Raw genomic sequence first — 18537 nt, forward strand, 5'->3', positions numbered from 1 at the left:
ATATGAGAGGTCATGGTCGTGATCCTAGTGAGGCTCGAAACCAGAACCACTGGATTGAGCGGCCGGCACCTTATCCACTAGACCACCTCTCCTACCTAGGTTTTAAAGGTCACCTATTCAATTTTATATTTCGTATATAATTATTCTAGGCTAATACATATCATGCTTACTGGCATCGCAAAGCACCAACTCATCAGTTTTTTACAGCATTACAAAGATGAAATGAATAATATATTATGAAACTACGTTACCAGATTACACAAACATAAAGTTATATTAAAGCTACATTAAGTAACATTAAAGCGATTATAGTTTTGGGGTTTCGATGGACTTAGGCGGTTTCAAGACAGAGGATTTTATATTTTAATGCGTTGTTTTGATATTCACAGAAGGTAAGATTGTATTCATCACTGAAATTATCGGTTTATATGCATTATGTGTTCAAAGTTGCTGATATAATTCCTGAAGTAAATAAACACGGCACATTTTGAACTTATGCAGCATCATACATATACAGTACAACATGGGTACATGTAGTGAAACAAATGACACTTTTTGTAAAACATGCTTTTTAAAATAGTTCTGTTTCTGACCATGATGATTTTCAAATATCACTTAAAATATGGGACGGAAATTACTGAACTACGAATTCATATTACATTCCCTTAACGGAAACATAGATAAGACTCCTTGTTCATATCCTGATTGTGGTATCATTATTGTCAGTTCGACGTTCTTACTAAAATTCAATATGCTATTTTCAAAACTTTTAACAAATACAAAGAAACTAGTTCGTTTAAAATTGGTGTATTTCAACTGTTACGTTTAGATTACTTTGGTATGTAACTGTGTTTCAACCATTAAGTCTAGTAACTACCTTAATCTAATTTCGGAACGTATGTTTCAGAACTACACAAGAGGACACATTATAACACCTATGTACACCATATGACAGAAATATACTCTAAATTTTGATATGAGAGGTTGCGTGGAAGTCACTTTTCGGTATCAGTATCAGAATAAGTTCATCATACACGTATAAATGCATATGTACATACTTACAGAGTCTGTACTATTTGCTTGGAAAACGCCAGTGGTAATTTGATATCTTCATGACATATCTGTAAAAACTCTTTTTAGTTAAGTGCTTTATTCCGTAGTGAAATCATTAAGCTACATCCTAAAAGGGATTTAAACATACGTTACTTTAAATGTTAATTACAACAATACCAATAATTATTGCTCATACAACCAAATAAAAAAAACAGATACGATACACGACTTTTTGATTCCAGGACTTGCTCAATTTATAGCTGCGAAGCTCTGAACTACCTGTTCATTATGTCAAGCAAATGCATGACTACAGATATATTCATAACAGTTTGGCATTATTTCAGAGGAATACGCATTGAAAGGATTTTGTTGAATGATGTATGATATATCTGACTATTTCTATTTCAAACAAAACAGATAAAACTTTCAAGCACAACCTAAAGGTACATCAAAATATATGCATCTTAAATTGCTTTGATAGGTTAGAACTGTATATGCTCATTTCTAGGATACACTGTATATGTAACATCTATCAGTCAGCCATTCTGATACAAATTAATATTACATTTTAGCTACATTCAAAATCCTTTGAATGAAAATTGAGAGTAACATGTTTAGTTTTAAAAGAAATAAAAGCAGTATTTAAATCATATTACTATTATGTCTTTTATGGTACGCATTTTGAAAATGGTGCCATCCTGATTATAACAATAAAAGTAGTTCATATTGGTAACGTAGTTTTCAATTGAACATTATAAATCCTTTAAAATGTTTAAAAGGACATAAGTGTTTGTACAATGATCTTTTTCACTACCTCAGAAGAAAGTGACAATTTCATGATATGTTCCATTCTCCATTTCTCATTATTCCACTAGGATACACTGTATATGTAACATCTATCAGGCAGCCATTCTGATACAAATTAATATTACATTTTAACTACATTCAAAATCCTTTGAATGAAAATTGAGAGTAACATGTTTAGATTTAAAAGAAATAAAAGCAGTATTTAAATCATATTACTGTTATGTCTTTTATGGTACGCATTTTGAAAATGGCGCCATCTTGATTAAAACAATAGAAGTAGTTCATATTGGTAACGTAGTTTTCAATTGAAATTATTTTAACTTCTATTACAGCAATGATTACTTTAATCTTATCCATATGTATGTTTGCAAACTTACTTTTGGCGACCAGTTTGAAAATGACAGGACAGTATCTTTATGAGATTGATCTGGATAACCAAACTTCAATCCTTGGAAATTTATTTGGTTTGTTTTATAATACTGAATATCAGTAGTAGCTCATCAATATTTGTACATGTAGCCGATTTTAGGTGGTCATTTTGTGAGCGGTAAAATCCTCTGTAACATGTTTCAATCAATATCAAGTGATTCGTGTTATAGTTTTGACTTTTAAAGAGCTACGCTCTTTCATATGTGCATGTGTGATCAAATTTAAAGCAGTTATTTGGAAATTTGGAAAGTGGTGGCCGTCTAAAATTTGTATAGTCTGCGTAACTAAATAACCTAATTTGTTGGTAGTTTAACAAACATAAAGTTTGGGTGATTTAATAACTACGTACAAAATGACTACTAAGAAGACCTAAGCTAGAAGAGAACTAAAGTCATCAAAATATAAAAACTTTTGTTGCATTTAACTCATATGTATAATAATTTTGGATTAATTTGAAATAGCTGTCATCTTGAATAAAGACTTATATTGCTGGATCTGCTTCCATTTTTGATGTTCTCCATAGGGAACTTCCATAAAACGTTTGCGGTCGTTTTAGTTTTTGCAATACTTTCATCATTTTTATTGCACTAGCAAAGAATAGGTCTGTCAGTATGCAATTCGCCCAGAAATAAAACATAAACCATAGGTTTAGCCAACTGATAATAAAGTGTAAAGGTGTCTGAAATTTTAGTTAGTTATTCATTCATTTCGTTTTCATTACTGTAAACATTAGGATTCTGTTCCTTTATAAAGGATTAAAAGTTCTAAAGATTTCCCGCATAAATATATGTACTAATGTGGTGGGTGGGGTACATCAACCCCTACTTTTTACATTTTATTCAGTATATAATACATATCGTAGCATTCTTTGACAACAAAAGTAAATTATTGATTATTTCAGACATTAAAAGATAAGATTTGTTATAGGAAATGTCGCATAAATATCTCTTTTACCATCCAAATCGGCGATATCCCTATGCAATGCTAAATCGTATTTATTAGACACCAACGTTTTTAAAATCGTCATTAAATTTTACTGACATGTCGCTCAGACCGACATCCACCCTTAAAAGTTTCCTGAATGATAGTATAACATCATGGTATAGCTCAACCTTTGCCTAATTTCTGGGTTACGACTTTCAAATTTTTTGGCCTTAGTCGAGGCATCAAAAGCATAGAAGTATTTTTAAAGATTTTTTGTAAAAGTTTTCATTGAAAAAGTTGTCTTGTTCGTCGTTTTTCCACCTGAATACACAAAGGTTGATATATCTAACATGTTACATTTTGAAATAAATATACACTTGATCAATGGAGATAGATATAACAACAGAAACACTCCTTTATACATCGTAATTACACAGAAAACCAAGTTGTATCGGCTTTACATCCGCCATGTTGGCACTGAGTTAGGGTCGCTGAACAGAGTTAAGATTATCCGGGTACATGGCGTGATTTGGCGATTCGTAAAGTCGCCTGCATAATTTATAAACAATAACAAGATCCTTATGAATGTTGTTATAACTTCTAGCCCAACTTTTTTTTTTATTTACATCGATGTATTTATGTATGCTTGTTGTATGTGTAAGTATTGAATATGTATATATATACAATAAAATATGATTAAATTGAATTAAACTAAACTAAGAAAATACCTGATAAATTATCATCTGTATTTCATTTGAACAACATTTTAAGTAACAAATACGAAAGTAGACAAAATAGGGTCAATATTGTTGTAATATAAATATTTCAATTTGTCAATTAATTTCTTACCTGATTCAAAATGGTAACTTAATCCTTTCAACCTTTATAACTTGACATGTTATGTCGTTTATATACATATAGGTCAGTTAAACCAGGAAAGTAGGTATTACAGGAAGCCGCGTGTTAACTTGTATAAAGTTTTTGTGTACTTTTGGGAAAATCGATGCAGGATGCCAAAGCAACTAAATGACGTAGTCATCGCCTGAACCAATGGTTGTTTTATATTAATCATTTTTAACGGAATCCTTGAAAACGGCACGTGTGCGGAAAGTTTTATATGTCAATATCATTATGGTTGTACAAGATTAGTAGGGATAGTTAGGATGAATGTCATTCTTAAATTTTCGAAAATTCGTGATAAGGAGAAATAACACTGATCATTTTGAAATAAAACACATGTATGATGTCTCAAATACTGACATAAGTACATGTATATAGTTACACTTGATACTTCAAGATGCCAATCTTTGAATGTTTCAAGAAGAACCCGCATTTCATTTAATATAAATGATTTTATACAGTCAACTGTGATCAAATGTTACATAACATCTGAATTGTGGTTACACTGAAACGTGTTTTTTTTTTGCTTAATGCTGACGAAAGAGATCCGTATTTGTAATTCAGTACATTGGATTGACGAAAGTAGCATTTAGTAGAAAATGTCACCGGCTAAGGTACTGATGTTTGAATGGAATTTAGTTCCTGCTCCATTTATTTGATTTTTATCCTTAATCTTTAGGTCATAACGTCAACAAATGCAGCTACAGGAGTCTGTAGACAAACATTTCGATCAGAAAAGAGAAATATATGAAAGATTTTATAAGAAACCGAAATCCTCAATTCAAAGTTTTCTAGAACATCTTCTGATTAATTAATGCTAAGTTTGACTAGGAAATAACGATTTAACTGACTTTATACCGCAGCGTATCAGATCGTGTTCAGTTAACGGAATTCTGAAGTTAACAACTATATAAAAGTCCGTCAATATCTTTCCCTGTTACCATGGACGTTTTATATAAAACTTACAAGAATTTTACTATCATTTTATGATGCTATATTCATTTATAAAGGTGACCCTTTACATATAACTTGCGAGCATCTAGTCGTATATAATGAGCAACCCTTTGTATTTTACTGATTTCGAGATAGCTATAGCAGTATTCCTAAAATGTAGCACAAAAATTTGCAATAAATACATTTCAATATGTAGAAGCGAAATAATTATCTCATATTATACTGCTCAACATGGAAGTGTTTATTTGCTATTTGCTAACTGTATATCTGATCATCTGTATGTTTCTTTCTACTTATGATTGTCGTCTGCTGTGTGTCATTTTGCATCCAAATAGATTAAATGTCATGCAAAGAGCTTTCCAATTTATTGAATTTATTAATATAATTTATCAGCATGGCATACAGTGACGTTTCCTCGACAACATTGTTACTAAAATTATACGATACAAAACAATCATTATCATTAATTACCTGAACAAGGGGCTATTTTTGGATATGGCAGCTTACAAAAAATAAACTCTGGTCACTGGCCGAGGTAATGGTGAAATCATTAAGTTCCTGTTTCGTGAAAAAGTCTATAATTAGGTTATGACCTACAGAAAATCCACTGGACTTAAGATTACTATGAATGCTATTTCCGAAATCAAAGAGCACTAACGTCAAGCCTGAACGTCCAGTCTGAACAAAGCATATGCATGTAGATCTTTTTTTTCTGTCAAAAAAGAAGAAAAAAGAAGAAAAAAGAAACACAGATAAACTCCCACCTAAATATGTATCTAGAGATCGTTCTGTTATTTGTTTGCCTTGACCTGACATAATTTTAGTAGTTCATTGCTTGTTTCGATTTCGTAGACCGAAGAGACTAATGATATATTTATAGGTGTGTTCCCCTGCCACATTCAGGTAAAGGATTAGTATACTTTTGGAAAATATTTTTCTCTTAACAGAAACTATATATAATCTGGATAAAAACACACATAAAAATCTTCTGAATAAAGTGTTTGATTTGTCACCACTTGATGTTATCTAGATATAAAAAATCTTAAAATTAGATTAGTGAGAATAGTTATTTTAAGAATATGTTAATATCCCCATGCATGTGGTACTTGAAGTCTATAAGGTGTGGCTGCACCTTAAACATAATATTATGATATCACCAGTACATGTTGGATCGGTGTACTTTAGAACTAATTTCTAAAAACATTTAAAATGTAATTCTGACGTATTATTTGAATAAAACGAATTTGCTAAATATTCTGAATAAAATACATCAAGCCCTGGCAAAAATGCGTAATCACAACGCTTGACTCTGAATGCCACATAACAGCATCATTTTCGTTTCTATTTACAAATGTACATTTATTTTACACAATTTATTTTCACAAATGCGCATGCCATTTTCGGAACATCCCAGCGTAGTAATAGAAATAATAAAAGTAAACAAACCAGTAAGCCGTGGTTTGATGACAGCTGCTATAATGCAAAGCGATCGTTTAAAATGCATCGAAACCGGTATAATAGGGATAAAAATGATGAAAATCGTTAAAATTTTGTAAGAGTACGGACATATTATAATAAAATAAAACAGAAGTCCAGACATGCTTACCGGGTAAAAGAAGGATTAAGAATAAACAATTTAGCATCCTCACAACCCCGGAAATTTTGGGAAAATATTGAAAAGACATATAAAAAGAAAACAAATTTTGCAGATTCATTGACAATTGAAGAACTGTTTACCCATTTCAAGGATATGTTCGGCGGTACACCCTCGAATGATAATGACCAAGAAATTGGGGAAAATTCTGACTTATATAATGAGGAATTGGACATTGAAATTTCCGAATGAGTAATTCGGGAGGCTGTCTTTTCGCAAAATAATAATAAAAGCCCAGGCGTCGATAACATTCCAGCAGAAATCTTTTAGTCCGCTTTTGATATATTATCGCCATTTTTGAGCAACTTGTTTAACAGAATATTTACCAGTAACGAATACCCAGTCTCGTGGGGCCAAGGTATTATTGCACCAATATACAAGAAAGGGGACCCAAATTTGGCAAGTAATTACCGAGGTGTAATTTTGATAAATATACTAGCTAAAATATATTCACAACTATTATTAAATAGGTTGGACAAATGGTCAAAAATGCACGACAAACTTTCAAAAAATCAGTTTGGTTTCCAGAAAGGTAAATGTATAAGTGATTGTATTTTTATTCTTCAAGCAATTATTTCCAAAACACTAAGTGAAAAACAAAGGGTATACTGTGCATTCATTGATTACCAACAGTGCTTTGATTCCATTGATAGACACCATTTATGGCATAGACACCATTTATGGCATGTAATAAGAGAAAATGTCAGTGGAAAATTTGTAAAAGCACTGCGTGCTATGTATAATACAGTTAAATCATGTGTAAGGTATAAATCAAACGTTTCGAACTTTTTCAATTCTGAAACTGGATTGAAGCAGGGAGACCCGAGTTCTCCTTTACTGTTCATGTTTTTCGTGAATGATATTATTCAAAATATCAATTCGGATTTCGATGATATTATATCCATTGATGACTTGAAACTTTTCCTTATATTGTATGCAGATGATGGTCTTATTTGCACGTTCGCCTGAATCTCTACAGTCAATGTTCAAAGACGTAGAGACTTATTGTGAAACCTGGGGTTTAAAAATTAATGTAAATAAAACCAAGGTTATGATTTTTGAAAATGGTCGACCCACATTAATTGACATGTACATTTACGGTACAAAACTAGAGAACGTAAGCTCGTTTAAATACTTGGGTATCAGTTTATATAAAAACGGAAACTGGCTACGCACACAAAAACAAATAGCGCAACATGCCTCTTTTTCATTGCACAACATGTTTTCTATATTTCAACAGATTGAATTACCATTATCTAGAAAAATCCAGTTATTTGATATATTAGTCGGTTCCGTCCTAAACTTTTGCTCAGAAATCTGGGGAGTGCATACCGCAAACATTGAAATGATTCATGTGGAATTCTTCGACGTATATTAGGTGTTAGGAAATCAACAAATTTATCCGCCCTGTATGGGGAATTGGGTAGAGTACCGCTACATTTATTTCGTAAAATAAATATCCTGAAATACTGGAGAAAATTGTATTCTTCTCTGACGTTTAAAGTTTACACTCTTTTGAGAAATGATGCCGAAAATAATTTAACATACGGGGGAAAAATTGGGCATTCCATGTTAAAAATATACTGGAAGAACACGGCTTTGCGTACCTATGGAGGGATCAATTGATTGATACAAATACTTTGATGCTGATCAAACAAAGAATATTTGATAATTATTATCAGTCGTGGTACTTTGACATAAATAATTCACCGCGTTTACATTCATATTGTCTTTTCAAGCATACCTTTTGAGCGCGAGAAATATCTGGAAAGCATACATAACCGGAAATATTTATTAGCTCTCTCTAAATTTCGGGTATCTGCCCATCAGTTACTTATCAAAACAGGAAGATACAACAATATACCTCGAGAACAACGGCTCTGCAAATCATGTACTATGAATAAAATCGAATCGGAATTTCATTTTCTACTTGTTTGTCCCAAATACCGAGATTTAAGGAAAAGGTACTGTAAGCCATATTTTTGCCATTGGCCGAATCTGAATAAGTTTGTGCTACTCATGAATTCTTCTTCCAAATTAGTAATAAATAACTTGTCAAAATTTATCTATTTCGCAAATAGAATTAGGGTTACTGAATAAGAATAAGCTACAGAATGTATTTTCTCTGCTTGTTAACTTGTATGTTATATTTAGAATCTGTCAAAATATTTATATAGAGAATCTATATTTGCAACCGTTTTTACTGAACTTGTAATGACCCTTCAGAAAATGGTTCTTATAGTTTTCTTCAGACAATGGTTCTTATAGTTTTATGTATTTCCATGTTTTCTCTCTTTTCTCTTTGTTACTATAAACATTGTAAAAATGTTTTACGTAATAAATTTTTTGGTATTGGTATATAAATAATATTATTTTGTATTAAGTACAACATACATTTTCCTTTGACCTCAGTAAAACAGGTTACAGATTATTGAGTCGCTGTTTACAAGTTCGTGGTCACGGAAATATTTAAATTCACAAAAATTGAGTTACGAAAAGACGTGCAAAATTAGAAGTTTCATATACAGGAAATCATGCATCCTATCTAAGTATTATCAAAAACTTTAATCATTCTTATATATTACTTGAATGTTTTACAGGGACAAGGTTCTAAAAACAGTTTGAAAATATTATGTTAAGCGTTGTCCATAAACTTGTTCACGGGACATCTACCTTAAGCAATACAATGCACCACACCTATTAATTAAATCATTAAGAAGATCCTTTTTTAGCATAAAACGCACCCACCTTCGTGCAAAGATATACCACATATTGCGGAGAGATTCGTTCACTTTCTTTCGAACACTGTTCACTGCAGATGTCTTTGTCCTCTGTTTATTAGTAGTTTCAATGTAGAGAAACGTTTATTCGCGAAAATATTATTAAAATTGTGATTTTCCCATTGACTCTAGCAAAATTCCAGCAAAAGAACGCACCTTTATATTTGCCTAATTATTTGAAGTTTTGATGAATCGAGTTTTATTGAAAGTCTACTTTGTAGGAAAAAAATATTCGAACGTGCAGAACTATTATGATATAAAAATATAATATGACGTTATTGAAATATTCGTCTAGGAAAGTATTCAGTTAGTCATATTATTTCTTCGTCTAGTTCTGACTAACTCCCATTCCACTTCAGAACTGTTTCAAGAAGTTTTATTTACTCGTGTTCAGATGGATTAATCAGTAAATAGAAAAGCTAAAAAGTCATTTTGAAGCACTCTAAGATATATTCATAGTGTATTCTTGGAAATAGGAACCACTGTTGATGGTTTGTTCTGACTGAAATATTGTCTTAGTGCAGATTAATTCAGATGCACAATTATTTCGAATTTGAAATTTGCAAGATTTACTGTGTGCTATTTAACGGTAATTCATTTTTATGTAAGACGTGTAATTAAGCTAACGGATCTGTTTCTGGTGTATGCAATATAGAGAAAGGTTAGGCGTAAAAAAATGTTTGTTTCCGGTATCCCGACCTTCCCTAAAATTTTGGCCCAACCCTAAATGTTTTTATGGCCTTTGATAATAATTTTTTCAACGTTTTGACAAAAAGTTGCCAAACTGCACTTGTTTTGCTTTAAACATGGTCGCTAATATTAGAAATCAACTTCCTGATGCTCTAAAGGCATAACCCTCTTATTTGTATTCATTTTTTGACACAAAAATAATTTCCGAAAAGTCTCCCTTAATAAAATATATTCCAAAAAAAAATTCTTTTCCGACCTACCTACCCTAATTTTTTGAGCATGTTACCGGAAACAAAGAATTTTTTAAGCCTTATCTGGAAGCAAAAATTGCACCTAAATAAAGTAATGGCAGACTCTATTGAAGGTAATGTAAAAGGCAAACACCCGTCGCACCCACTAGCACCACTGTAAGCGGAATTCTGTTATACGTAAACATAAGAATGGACTCCTTGCTTCAAAAGTCCTGTATTCCTGTATTTCCGTAATGAAATGTCTTTTGTTTTCGTTATTTTTGTCAGCATTCTTTATAATTTGTTAGAATATTAATTTAGTTGATTTAGTATGTTTTATCTGACAACGTACTGGCTAGAATGCATTATAATTACACATTTGTATGTGTAATATATATAATAATTTTAAGTTAAGTTTAAATAAACTATAAAACAAAACTATTGATATTGAAACTGAATTATTTTTGAATCTGTGTAACATAAATAAAACCAGGTCACCACTCGATTTATTGGTGAAATAATTATGTTCCTGGTTCATGAAAAGGCCAATTGTTGACACCTTGAGAGGACAAATAATTTCATCAAGCGTTAAATAAATATGAATGAAAGTTTCGATACATAAATACATGAATAAAGCGATTTGGTGTATTTTCTTAAACAACACCAAAGAAGCTAATTTATTAATGAAATACGGTGCCGTTAATGTGTAGCTTTATTTCATTAAATCAACATTAAACAACATCCTCATATTGTCTAAATATATTTTTTAACTTTATCGTCAAAACAAAGTTGAACACATTGATAATGAACGATAAAAACATTCACAATATTAAGATAACTGTCATTGTGTTGTTTCAAAGTTAATGCTTATTTTCAATTTAACTTTTTTTTTCAAATATATTCTATTCTTCAAGTATGTATATGACTATGTTTGTATAGCATTAAGAAGAAAAAAAACCAGTTATAAATTATCAATCAACAGTCTCGATCAAAAGAGAATGCTGACGACGGAAAAGAAAATCACTGATGATACTGAATTGAAGCCGGATTTTTTTTTGAAAAAGGTAAATATGTTGATATGCACGTAAACCACAATACTAAATCCGTACCTTTGAGATATGCTGATAATGTTACTTCAAAATTGTATATAATCTGAGTTACTTCCTTCTTTATATTTAAATTACCCATATAATTTCATACGATTTGACATTTTAAAGTACCTTCTTGGCGAAATATTATGAATGAAAAGGGAAGCAGGAACTATTAGAAATTACATCTTACATACTTTATATTTCAAAACTAAATCAACTTGACTTTTCATGTCGTATTAAATACCCTTCGTTTGTCACGAAAACAAACAAGACAATATACGCAGAAAATACAAGACGAGACAGAAAACCAGTTGAAAATAGGGGCACCGCCTTGGAACGGCCAGTGACCTGTTTAAGGGAAAAGAGGTTTAAACGTTTTTAGGGCATGCCAACCTCGCGCTTACCCTATTTTAGACATGTTAGACAACACAATGTAAATAAAATCCCCGCTGAGAAAGGCTGTAACATTAGCGAAAAAATACCAGATTAAGTAAGTAAACACAAAATTAAGGTAAATCTAAGGTATTATCACACTAATTATACTCAACAACTCTTCTGAAGTCAGAGCACAAAGAGCCTAACTTTTAACGGCACGACTAAGAAAGCTGCAAGACAAAATTCAACTCCCTCCGTCAGTTGTATGAAGGATTTAGGAGAAAATCATCATGGCGTGTTACACTTCACTAGTCATCGCACCATCAAATAGGAAAGCGTAGCGATTAACTGTAGAGGGGTCAATCACTAAACATGCACTTCACTTCACGATTTTCGCACCGTATCCTCTTTTGATAAACCTGTAACGATTTTTACAAATATCTGATTAAAATAAGGACTATGTTTTTCCGAATTTTATTAACTACAACTCCATAGTATTCCGGGTGTGTAAGTCCAAGTTTTGTAAGTATTTTAGGTTAGAATTGTATTTATCTAACAGTTCGGACGATCTGTAGTAAAATTTACTGAAAGCTTTCCGTAGCTTATGATAACGGTAACTCTGTTGTAATAATTTCTTAGTGATATGAAGATTTCTATCATTAAAATCTTCTATCTTTGAGCAAGCACTTACAAAACGAATAAGTTGTGAAATATGGACACCGTATGATGTTGCTCGAGGGACATCTCCATCTAGGTGGAGGAAGTTGATAATTTCAAAATTAAAATCGTCCCTTTTATCATATATTTTCATTTCTAGATTATTATTCACAATTGTTAAATTTAAATCCAAAAATGACCCTTTTAAATCTGAAGTATTAGCCTTCTTAGGCTGTAACTCTTTTGGGTAAATGTGTTTCACCATTTCTGACAAAAAATATAGGTTGTTCATATTTAAAATATCAAGAAACCTTGAGGTTCCATTAAAAGCTTCAATGATTTCAAATTGTGTCCCAGTGGATAAACTAAGCATAAAATCTCGTTCATAACAGTATAAGACTAAATCAGCAATGCGTGGGGCGCAGTTGGTTCCCATCGGGATTGCTTGTCTGTAAGTTTTATTGTTAAATTTGATAGAAATATTATCAAGCAGAAACCCTAGAGCTTCGAAAACCTGATCACAACTCCATAGGTTGTATCTCTTAAATGTACTGTTTGAAAAGAATGCTCTAGTTTCATTGCAAGCAAGGTAATTAACGTTTTCTCTTGCAAATGATTTCTTAATTAAAGCTACCAGATTTTCTTTAATAAAATTATGTGGTAAGTCAGTATAAAGAGTATAAAAGTCATAAATACTTATACTCGAACATTTGAAGTGTCTGCTTTTTTTTAGCTTTTTGTTACATCTTGATGGACCAAAACATATCAACACCCGAGTTCTCATATACCTTGGAGCAATACTTCTGTACGTGATCTTTTATTGCAGTAAGACAAGAAGTCAAAAGTAAAGAATTTTTTTTTGTAGTGCATAAGGTTGAATTTGCAATGAATCGAGCTTTATATGGAGTTTTGTGAAGTTTAGGGATGCAATAAAGGGTAGGGACATTATAATTTATACATTGATTTACATGACTTTTTACAACATTATTGTCATCAAGAAAGTATTTAATAATGCTGGTGAAATTTAACTGCATGAAATAATTAAGGCGAAGTGCGATAGCACGACGGCGAAGCACCAAATGAAGAGAAATCTCGTAATTTTGCGCTTCACCATCGTGATCACGGGCTTTGCCTACGGCCACTTTCAGGGAGGAGGTTATTGTCATAAGAGAACACAGTGGTATAAATATCATGCGATGTGCGTTAATATTTCGTTAAATTTACAAAATACAGTTTGAAAATTGTCAAGAACTTTTGAATAATACATATCCCTGTATATATATTCGAAATGCGATAATAAAATTATGCAAACAGACTCACTTAATGCACTGAAAATAGTTGGGTCATTACCTCTCTTTATTAAATGTGTTGATATAAGTGTGTGTTAAGCGATCTGTTGAGTTTCCACTTTTCTTATTTTATGATAATTTCTTTTAGATTAGACAGTATAATCCGAAATATGTCTTTGTAACACTTGGTCAATGAGACTATCTGCCAAAATATGTAATGTGAAATTCCGTTAAAATATTTTATTTGCCAATACATTCACCCTTTGTAACATTTGTAACAGGGACTCTACAGTGTCAATGTTCGATCTCAAATTGTCTGTTCATTCTGGTTTTTATCTCACCAGGTAGCTAGCCCAAGTGTAAAAACAAATGAAAGGGCAGTTAAAATTACTACATGCAACTCTATGTTAGCTAAAACACCATTGAATTATCCTAGAAAATGGTTTCACATTAACAATTATAATACGTGTTGTGGAAAACATTTTTGAAACAATTCTTTATTTCACGTTGAAATACAAATTACCGTTAAGGGAGGTAAATATACAAATACTCTGACTGATAAGTGAACAGGACTTGGTCAATATCAGAGGTATTATCGTTTTGTATTTGACTGATGGACACGAACGTCAGACAGAAAACTATTTATATGTCATGCCTTGTTGCAATTAAAATTGTAAAGTATAATTTCTACTATTTCTATTTATGAATATCTATCTATTTTTACGTACAGTGTACAACGGCCTTGTTTTCTACCCGGAAGTATATCGACATGCCAGTCAAGGCGTGTCTCCGTTTTTGTTATGGAGATGATTTGAAAATGGATTGTAATTTGCAGCATTAATCAAAGTAAGGACATTTAAATGCTATTAACACTGTTGTTATTCTGATGTCGATAGTTTGGTAGTTACGTTAAAACATTTTAATTGTTAACATTATTTTGTGTTTACTTTCGGTTTTGAAACGTACATTGTAGTTCTTTTTTCAAGAAATCACTGTGTCAATTTCATTAGTGGAACCACACTTTTACGTAGGCAATGAATCTGCATGTAAATGAAAGTAAACGGAAGTATCGGTTAACAGGTGCAAAAACCTGTGTCGTATAACATACGTGTCTGTAAACATATAGGTAAACACAGACGTTGTAAATTATGCTAAACCTTTATATATTAGTGATATTTTCTGACTGATATTTAAACTGTCCCTGATCTTTAAATGGAAATATAAAAATGGTATTATGTTTTCCAATTAGAAATTTTCATTTAAATGCAAGATAAAATATATTGAAATTAATTGTAAATCTCTGTTTAACTGGGTTTGAAATGGTATTAAACAGTCAACAATAAATATTAGTGAGATATGATATAGCTTTACGGAAACCTGTACAGTAGATGATATATTTCCAAATGCTCATGTACTACGCGAAATGATTCCTTATTTGAAATCTTATGCCAAAATGTCATCAGAAAAAAATAATATGTAGTAGAAATGCACTGACTGGGTTACTGTATTATTCAATAACGTAAATTAATTATTTTGTGTAGGACAATGAGACAAAATAAACTTCTCAAATCCAAATGTTTCGGAAAGATAGCGCCACCAGAAAGTAAGGAATTTCTTATTCAACAAAAAAGTTCATGATCTGATTATTGTACATCCTCTGAAGCCCTTAATATTATAATCATAGATGGCCTGATTGGCGTTGATATAATTTTTCAAGCGCCGAATGTGGAACCGGATTAATTTTTGAACTGATACAAACATTATGTAGATCTACTTGCATATTATCTCACTGGTACCATCAGTTTGATTGAAATGAAAGCAAAAATCTTTCAAGATCTTGTGACAATCTTGTTCGGTTAACAAAGCGGCCCAGTGTCAACTACGTGTCTGTCACGATTAGCTACGTTTACCTCCGATTTATTACGTGTTTACTAACGGTTACTAGGTAACGTAGCTACTCGTAGTAATACGTACTAATACGAAGTGATACCAAACAAAACCACCTAACGAAAACCTAAAGTTAAAACACTCGCAGTTATACGCACTAATTCCAAGTGAAGCAAAACATACAAAAATCTAATAAAAAGTAGAATAAGACGTAGTAAGACTTAGTTAATTCGTATATTAAAACCTAGATAATTCGTAGTAGTACGTAGATGGAAACAATATTTTACTTAGCATGTGTCTGTACATGTTTATTACATTTCCACTACGTTCTAAGTACGTTCCAAAACGTTTTATTACGTATGTGCCACTTATTTCGAATTCCCAAAGTAGTTTTGAACAGTACAAAACAAATATGTCAGGAGAAATCATCGTTACGTATATGAACGAATATGATACGTATTTCGTATATAACCGTATGTAATACGTTTTTTCAACGTGTAATGCCGTTGTTCTATGTTTTAAAAACGTAGTAAAACCAAGTCCTTAATACCTGACAATATGACTGGGGCTTTAGACCTCTAGTGAAGGGCCGCAAGGTTACAATGAAGAGCCAAATATTCTTATGCAGATATTCAACATGATTGTCATTGTTATTGCACAATCTTACGTTGTTCCAAACTTGAGCGTGCTATTAAATCTACATGGGATGACACGCACCTAACTGCTAGACTGAATTATGATACCACCCGAACAGAATCCTTTTCATTACAATGTCCTAAGACTAGAAGTAAACCAGATATCATATTTTATTACTAAATTCGAATATGTTTGGTAGTTTTTAGATGAAAATGTATGTTTTATAGATTATATTGTTTTGTAAAGTCTTATATAAAGTTTTCTTGACATTCACCTAAACGGGTCACTTACATATTTATTAATCGTTGAATGTTATTTATTTGCCTGTCATGGAAATACCTAAACACATACAAAATAGACCTACGGAAAACCCGTGCAAAAGACTTTAGACGAGCATTTACATTTGTAATAAAATTTAACGATAGGCCTTTAAATATCTCAAGAAATATCAAACCTAAATTGAGATAATGTATACACGCATTTTAACATATTCTGATAACAGTGAAAACTTTACTTGTCACCATATTGAGACTTTTTTTCGCAGTACCCGACCTATTTGTTTCTATATTGTTGAATATAATTTTTCGATGACCATGTGGACATTTTATAAGAGACAAAAATAAGCCTATGACCCAATTAGCTGAAAATAATCCATAACTAGTACGTCCTTGAAAAGGAGCGACGACATAAACAAATATTATATGACTTTAATTTGTAATCAATGTATGTATCGAAATAAAAAGGGATACAAACAAAATATGTCATACTGAAAGATGTTTTGACCAATTTAGATAAATACGCCAATTAATTACTCAGTATAGCTGTGTTTAAAACCTTACAACTTCTGTTCAGTACGGAATAAGGAAATTGATCGCTTGTTTTGTACGAAGTTTGTTGTAAGGCATGTAACAATGTACGAATATTATATCTGTAAAATCAATTTATTACAATGATAACGTTGACAATCACAGATATGTAGAGATATATATTAATAGATAAAACATAGTTGTCAAACGTGTTATAGTTTTCTACTATTTTTCCTATTTAAATTTTTGTGTGAGTAAAATAACATATATGCGGATAAAGCCTTATTTGGCAATTCGTAAAATCGCTGATAAAGTTTGTGTCGGATGAGATTAAAAGAAACATTTAAAATAATGTCCCTGTAAAAATCAGGGTTTGATATACCTTATCGTAGAAGTTCACATCTAACTAACGATTGTAAAAATATAAGTAAAATATTAGCAACCTTCCGAGAATTTGTCTAGATAGTAAAATTTCCAAAAAAAAAAAGTAAATGTAATGCATCAACCCACTTGAAGAAAAAATGTGTGTAGCTCTTAATGGGAGACATTAAAGAAATGTATTAAATGTGCTAAATCTTAGGTGTAAATGTATATCTTTATTGTATTAAAACTAATTTTCTTTCACCTTCGTTTACCAGCCAGCCTCCAGTGTCAGAAGCGAGTTTCTGAACATAAATTTATATGCATTCGCTTGACACCGAATGTTTGGAAAAATAAAGTATATGCAAAAATTCAGTTGATTTTGTCCGAAAAAAGATTTGTTTGTTAAATTTATCTTACTATGATAATAAAAAATAGGGAAACCTTGTAATCACGTTTAGATTTACCAGTTGTGCTTTATACTTTAATATGGAGACGAAATTGACAATGAATGTGATGTACAGCATACTCTAGGTTGATACACTAATGATTATTACCGTAACACAATTTATTGTTATCTTTTTGGTAAAAGTCTATCAAATTGTACCTAATAACGCTATTTATAGAACAAAAATACACTTTCGATTTTAAAAAATACAACACATTTCTGTTTCATGCTGTTATAATTTTGTTACAGCATTATCAAGAAAATAACTTTCATTTCATTTGAACAATATTATTAAGTAAAAAAGAATAATCTGGACGGAAAAGAAAGTGGACGAAAAGGGATAAATACCGGTATAAAATTCGTTAATTCGTATTTTTGTCAGTATTAAAATGCTAGTATTTAACGTTTACCGAAGTGTTTCCGGACTGACAACTGGAAAGTTTTTATTAATTTCAAAAATCATAATCCTTTTAAATAGTTCGTTACTTTCTTACCTGACTTAAAATGGTATCTTGATCCTTTGCATATTCACACATTTTTTTTATAACTTGACATTTTGTGTCGTTT

The 18537-nt window shown here is 31.5% G+C and overlaps 1 protein-coding gene across 8 annotated transcripts in view; it reads left to right on the plus strand.

Moving 5' to 3' along the window:
- The window catches only part of LOC123556656 (heat shock 70 kDa protein 12A-like), a 99821-nt gene that overhangs the window by 31858 nt on the left and 49426 nt on the right, over nucleotides 1-18537 (plus strand). For 4 of the 8 annotated variants that reach the window (XM_053542914.1, XM_053542915.1, XM_053542913.1 and 1 more), the window contains one exon: nucleotides 14564-14679. The exons of the other annotated variants lie outside the window; for them this stretch is intronic. The gene's annotated coding sequence lies outside the window, so the exon portion shown is untranslated. The remainder of the gene's footprint in view (nucleotides 1-14563; nucleotides 14680-18537) is intronic. 8 annotated transcript variants of the gene reach the window in all.

Source organism: Mercenaria mercenaria, chromosome 5 (genome assembly GCF_021730395.1).
Source record: "Mercenaria mercenaria strain notata chromosome 5, MADL_Memer_1, whole genome shotgun sequence".
NCBI classification, from domain to species: Eukaryota; Metazoa; Mollusca; class Bivalvia; order Venerida; family Veneridae; genus Mercenaria; species Mercenaria mercenaria.